The sequence below is a fragment of the Malaclemys terrapin genome, chromosome 1 (assembly GCF_027887155.1).
Source record: "Malaclemys terrapin pileata isolate rMalTer1 chromosome 1, rMalTer1.hap1, whole genome shotgun sequence".
Lineage (NCBI taxonomy): Eukaryota > Metazoa > Chordata > Testudines > Emydidae > Malaclemys > Malaclemys terrapin.
Genome location: NC_071505.1, coordinates 43,477,348 through 43,484,313, shown reverse-complemented (window position 1 = coordinate 43,484,313; position 6,966 = coordinate 43,477,348). Strand labels below are relative to the sequence as shown.

Genomic DNA, 6,966 nt, shown 5'->3' with positions numbered 1-6,966 from the left:
GGAACAAGAATGATTAAAGGTCTTGAGAACATGACCTATGAAGGAAGGCTGAAAGAATTGGGTTTGTTTAGTTTGGAAAAGTGAAGACTGAGAGAGGACATGATAGCAGTTTTCAGGTATCTAAAAGGGTGTCATAAGGAGGAGGGAGAAAACTTGTTTATCTTAGCCTCTAAGGATAGAACAAGAAGCACTGGGCTTAAACTGCAGCAAGGGAGGTTTTGGTTGGACATTAGGAAAAAGTTCCTAACTGTCAGGGTGGTTAAACACTGGAATAAATTGCCTAGGGAGGTTGTGGAAATGCCATCTCTAGAGTTATTTAAGAGTAGGTTAGATAAATGTCTATCAGGGATGGTCTAGACAGTATTTGGTCCTGCCATGAGGTCCCTTCCAGTCCTAGAATCTATGAATCTATTAAATCAGCATCGCTCTGATGCCAACGGACACCAGCTGAGAGCCTAGCCCAGGATTTCATGAGTAAAGGTATTTCACAGGAATACATTTTTTCTCTTCTATTTTCTTGTTTAAAACTTGTTTGTTCAAATAACAAAGAAAAAATAAGTTCCAGTTTATAAGATCAATTTTATAGAGTCAGAGGTTTGTATTGATGTGTGAACCTATAGGTAGAGTTCAACATGTATAAGCACAGATAATTCAGATGCTTATGTAAACCTTTCAGCACTGCTGCACCAGACATTTTACAAAAAGCTGCTACTTCTGCTGTTCTTTCAGGTATACTTCCTGTTTCTTTAAGTGTATTATTACAGATGGTTCAAGTGATCCACACCCCAAAACTGCGTCTACTGGGCAGGAAGACAAATCCTAGCTCTCTTGTTTGAGAAACTGAAATACTGGAAAGAAGAAAAAGACAGCCGTGAAATATTCAGCTGATTACGGTGCCACATGACTGACAGATACTAAGACAGAATCAGGATGAATAGAAGAGGCCTCTAATGTCATCCATGCTAAATAGGCTATTGCATGCATGTTGAGGGAGAGAAACTATAAATAGAAGGGTGCACATTATGCCCCTTACATGTTGATGTTCCAAGCAACTGTCTGTTTGTTTTCTATCTGCCCTGCAAAAACAGCAAACCATGGAAGAGAGAGAACCTGTTCCAAGTGTCCATTTGTGGGTGAGTATTGTGTTTAATCACTTTGGGATGATGTATGTTCATTGTATATGTAAGGGAGGGTGAAGGAAAGCCTTCGCTTGTCAGTGTCTCTGAACACTGTGTTCAGCTTTCCCCTGCCTACGCTACAGTAGAAGTGCACCCACACAAGAGATAATAACCTGTGCTCAGTCAACTGTCTCATTATTATTTATGCCTCATGGATCTAAACAACATGGAGTTGTTTAGGCTTCATGTACAGTGAGAGGGGAGTGGAATTATGTTACCCATTTTACTCTGTCAGAGTCAAATTCCGAGCACAGTTACTCTGGTCTAAACCCAGAGCAACTCAGTTGAAGTCAGTGGAGTTATTGGAATTACACTGGTGTACCAGAGCAGAACTTGTCCCACCCTGAAGGCTCTCTCAGTTTATAAACACAATTAGGGCTCAACTCTGCCAGCAGTCCCATTGACATCAGTACTGCACAGTAAAGTACTACTGAATGTGAAGCGAAGTGGCAGAATCAGACTCTTAATGTTTTAATGGTGACCTACAAGGGGACAACAAAATTGTGTTAGCAAATAAAATAATCTCTTTATATCCTAATAGCAATCAGGAATATCAAGTCTTTCATATGTTTTTGTTCATTTCCTTATTTTTGTATTTTTGTTTTTACTGGAAAGCTGCCAGAAGTACTAGAGAACTAGAATGAGAGGTTTCTCAGCTGCCACTTCAAGGAGAAGGGGGTTTGTTGAATCTTTCACAAAACAGTTTTTCTCTCCTGTGTTCATCAGAAGTTTCAGTGAAATGTGTGTCACACTCTGGGCAAACTTTAAAAAATTAAGGGAATTAGTTAGGGAAGTGGACTGGACTGAAGGACTCAAGGATCTGAATGTGAAGGAGGTTTGGAATTACTATAGATCACCATTGCAGAAACTATCTGAAGCCTGCATCCCAAGCAAGGTGAAAAAAAAATCATAGAAAAGGGTTGCAGATCAAGCTGGATGAGGAAGCATCTCAAACAGGTGATTAAGAGAAAGCAGAAAGCCTACAAGGAACGTAAGAAAAGAGGGATCAGCAAGGAAAGCTACCTCTTGAAGGTCAGAAAGTGTAGGGAAAATGAAAGAACTGCCAAAGGCCAAGCAGAGTTAGACCTTGCAGAGGGAATTAAAACCAATAGTAAAAGGTTCTATAGCCATATAAATAAAAAGAATACAAGGAAAAAAGTGGGACTGCTAAATCCTGAGCATAGGATGGAGATTGAAGATATCTAGGCAAATATGTTGCAACAGTTTTTAATAAGGGTAATAAGGAGCTTAGAAATACTGGCAGGATGGCCAGTGGAAATGAGGATATGGAAGTAGAAATTACCATATCTGACGTGGAAGTCAAACTCAATCATCTTAATGGGACTAAATTGGGGGGGCCCAGCTAATCTCCAGCCAAGAATAGTAAAGGAACTGACACATGAAATTGGAAGCTCAATAGCAAGAATTCTTAATGAATCTGTAAATTCAAGGCTTATATTCTATGACTGGAGAATTGCTAATAAAATTCCTATTTTGAAGAAAGGGGGAAAAAGTGAACCAGGAAACTGCAGGCCTCTTAGTTTCACTTCAATTGTCTGCAATGTTTTGGAACAAATCTTGAAAGAGAAAGTAGTTAAGGACATAGAGGTAAATAGTAATTGGAATAAAATACAACATGGTTTTACAGCAGGTAGATCGAGCCAGACCAACCTGATCTCTTTCTTTGAGAAGATAACTGATTTTTTAGATAAAGGAAATGCAGTAGATCTAATCTTTCTTGATTTCAGTAAGGCATTTGATGTAGTTCCACAAGGGAAATTATTAAATTGGAGAAGATGGGGAGTAATATGAGAATTGAAAGGGGGGAAAGGAACTGGTTAACGGGAAGACTACAACAGGTCAAACTGAAAGGTGAACTGTCAGGCTGGAGGGAGGTTACTAGTGGAATTCTTCAGGGATCAGTCTTGGGACTTATGTAACATTTTTATTAACTTCTGAGGATAGAACAAGATGCAATGGGCTCTATTTGCAGCAAGCATGGTTTAGGTTGGATATTAGAAAAAACTTCCTGTCAGGGTAGTTAAACATTGGAATAAATTATCTAGGGAGGTTGTGGAATCTCTTTCATTGAAGATTTTTAAGAGCAGGTTAGACAAACACCTGTCAGGGATGGTCTCAATAATACTTAGTCCTGCCTTGAATACAGGAGACTGGACTAGATGACCTCTCGAGGTCCGTTCCAGTCCTCCAATTCTATGATCCTATGCTTCTATTAATGATCTTGGCACAAAAAGTAGAAATGTTAATAAAATTTGCGAATGACACAAAGTTGGGAGGTATTGCTAGTATGGAGGAGGAATGGAATATCATACAAGAAGATCTTGAAAACTGGAATAATAGAAATGGGATGAAAGTTAATAGCGCAGCGTGCAAGGTCATGCACTTAGAGACTAACAAGAAGAATTTCTGCTATAAGCTGGTGACTTATAAGTTGGAAGTGACAGAGCAGGAGAAAGACGTGGGTGTATTGGTTGATCATAGAATGACTATGAGCCGCCAGTGTGACAGCCATGAAAAAAGGTTAATGCAATCCTAGGATGCATCAGGTGAGGTATTTCCAGTAGAGATAGGGAAGTGTTATTGCCATTATACAGGGCACTGGTGAGATGAATTCAAACTGGAACAGGTGCAAAGAAGGGCTACTAGGATAATCAGAGGAATGGAAAACCTACCTTATGAGAGGAGATTCAAAGCCTAACCAAATGAAGGCTGAAGGGAGATATGATTGCTCTCTATAAATATATCAGATGGATAAATACGAGGGTGGGGGATGAGTTATTTAAGTTAAGCACCAATGTTGACACAAGAACAAATGGATATAAACTGGCCATCAATAAGTTTAGGTTTGTCAGGACCGGCCCTAAAGAAAATGGCACTGTGGGCAGACTTGTATTTTGCCTCCCCATCACCCTGGCCTCCGCGAGCTCCCCACCCCCAATCACCTCTGGGCCACACTGCCTCCCCCCAGTGCTTATTTTGTATTGAAAGAGGTACCAGAGCTCAGCCCTGGCACAAATTAAGCACTGGCATGGTTGCCTGATACTGGTGGGTGCTGGCTGGGTGCCCAGCTCTGAAGGCAATGCCACCGCCAGCAGCAGCGCAGAAGTAAGGGTGGCATGATATATGGTGTATTGCCACCCTTACTTCTGTGCTGCTGCTGTGGCTCGTGGTGCCTGGCACTTTGCCTGCGGCTCAAGGTGGGCTTTGCACTGTCACACAGGGGCTGCAGCTTGCCAGAGCCCTCGGCCCTCCTGCAGCCCTCTGGCCACTCCTGGCTCACGAGAGTCACCATTTCAGATTTTGAGGGATGGGAGGAAACTTTAACTGTGATTCCAGGGACTACTTAGACACCTGAAAACTCTAGCATTTTTTGCAGGTAGTAACTTAGGAATTAGCTGACAGGAGCACAGTATCTAATTCCTATATAAAGAAAGAAAAATATATAAAAATTCCAATTAAAGACATATTTTAAGTTTATATGTAAATATAGAACAATCAGGAGCTAATATAGCAAGATATTCCCAATCCCAAACCCCGAAGTATCAGTTCTGGAGCTTTAACACAGATATGAGAAACACGTATTTGATACTTTGTACACTATCTTTAGAGATAAATAAAAATAAATAAAATCTACTTAAAATCTGCTTAGTTTTTCTAACAGATGCACTCTGTGTTACTGCCATTATATACTCTATTTTAGACAATTGTTTTTCTCTCCATTAAAAATGTAGTTAGTTAATTTTAACATACATAATTGAGGTTTTTTTTCCTCTTTTATTAAGAATGGGAATTTATTTTTCTAATTATTTTGGCATTTATGTTTACCAATCACAATCATGTGCATGACTCACTAACATTTGACTCCATCATTGCTATTAGTATCAGACTTGGAATTGCATTTATTTTTGTACAAATTTTAACTAAAAATACAGTTTGAAATTAAATGACTTTCATCTGCACAGTGTCTAAAGTTATGTGTTTAGCTAATGTTTTTTAAACTGGCACTGCTAAGTTGAATACAAGTTAAATTTACATTCCAGAAGGATACTATTATTTGATTGTACCATTTTAAATACTGAATGACAAAGCATTATATGGTAGTAAAAGTAATAATGATAATTACTCCAGCCAGAACAGGTTAGGCATTTTAGAACTCACTAAAGAATTAAATTAAAGGATAAGTGAGTAATACAATTATGAAATGCATAGACCAGTCAAAAAATTAAAATAACAGTACTGTAAACCTTAACAAACTTTGAAAGAATAAAATCAGAGAATACAAGTGCCTTATACGTTTTGATAGGCAGTACCAAGAAGTAATAACAATAACAACAAGTGTGTGTTGGGGGGAGAGTGTGTATTGGGGGGAGTGTGAGAGAGACAGTGTGTGTGTGTGTGTGTGTGTGTGTGTGTGTGTGTGTGTGTGTGTGTGTGTGTGAGAGAGAGAGAGAGAGAGAGAGAGAGACAGTGTGTGTGAGAGAGAGACAGAGTTTGTGTTGGGGGCGTGTAAGAGAGACAGTGTGTGTGTGTTGGAGGAGTGTGTGAGAGAGTTTGTGTGTTGGGGGAGTGTGAGAGACAGTGCACTGTCATTTTAAGCAGAGCCGAACTCATGAGTCTGAAGGCTTGTTAAGACAGCAGCAGCTGCCAGCAGTTCCCATTCCTGACTCCTGCTCCCCACCCCAGCTCAGTAGAGACCAGGTACAGAGGAGGCAGCAGGGTGAGAGAAGGGTGACACCCCAACATCAGCCCCCTCTACTCTGAACTGCAGGCAGGAGGCTCCCAAGAGAAGCTTGGCCAGGAGTGGCTCCAAGATTGGGGGCAGAGGGGGATAAAGTATTGACTTTACTATGACTTTACTTTGAAGTATGATACTTCAAAGACCTGACCATTGACCTGTATTTGGGAATAGGGTACTTGTACAGCCTTTGAAAAGCACACGTGAGATTAATGCATCATCCCAGCAAACCCAAATGAATTGCCACAACAGCTGAACATCAAGAAAGAACCCAGGCAGTTCTTTTTGCTCTACCAGTTTCTGAATGAGCATGAAGATGACATAAATACCCTGAATAATTCTCATCAATTCCTTGCCACTTGTAACACTTCCATATGCTCACTTGAACTCTTGACAGCCTTTCTCTTCAGTGGTGGCTCCTCCTGCATATATAGTCATTGACAAGATGTGCATGTGCCTAAATGGGTGGCCACAGGATAGTATTGCGATAACTACTGTCTTTCCTCACTCCATCTTCTCCTTACTGTTTGTCACCTCCACTCATAAGTCACATCTAAATTGCCTTTAGGCTCAACCTAAAGTATGAAGCAGGACACAGCTATGCTGTCTCAAAGAAAAGCGGCGCCATTTTTTCCACGGCTCCTCCCTTGCACTGGGACAGAGTCAGTGCTTAATTTGTAATGAAAGATGTGCCAGGGCTCAAACTATTAGGTGCTGGGGCTCAAGCAATTTTTTTACTTCCATAACTGATGCAGTGAGCCAAGAGGTAGTGGGGCTATGAACTGCCAAGCCTACAGTGCTGGCAAGTTGTGGCATAAATTAAGCACTGGACAGAGTAATTTATAATCCACCCTTTTTTGGGGTGAAGGATACTGTTCCAGTTCACCAGGGGTGAAGGCGAAGCCATGAATCTGCCCGCTGTCTACCCATTTGCTTGTAAGGAAAAGTGCTAGATGCTTGAAGCTATGATCAGAGTAGGTCCTCTGTGGCTATGCAGAGGGGTGAGAAAGAATTCATTTTCCTTTACTCCTT

The 6,966-nt window shown here is 40.7% G+C and overlaps 1 long non-coding RNA gene across 1 annotated transcript in view; it reads left to right on the top strand.

Annotated features, from left to right (window-relative positions):
* Positions 1–848: 848 nt before the first annotated feature.
* The window catches only part of LOC128835377 (uncharacterized), a 92,210-nt gene continuing 86,092 nt past the window's right edge, over positions 849–6,966 (top strand). Inside the window, exon 1 of the long non-coding RNA XR_008444641.1 lies at positions 849–1,133. This is a non-coding gene — a long non-coding RNA (uncharacterized LOC128835377). The remainder of the gene's footprint in view (positions 1,134–6,966) is intronic.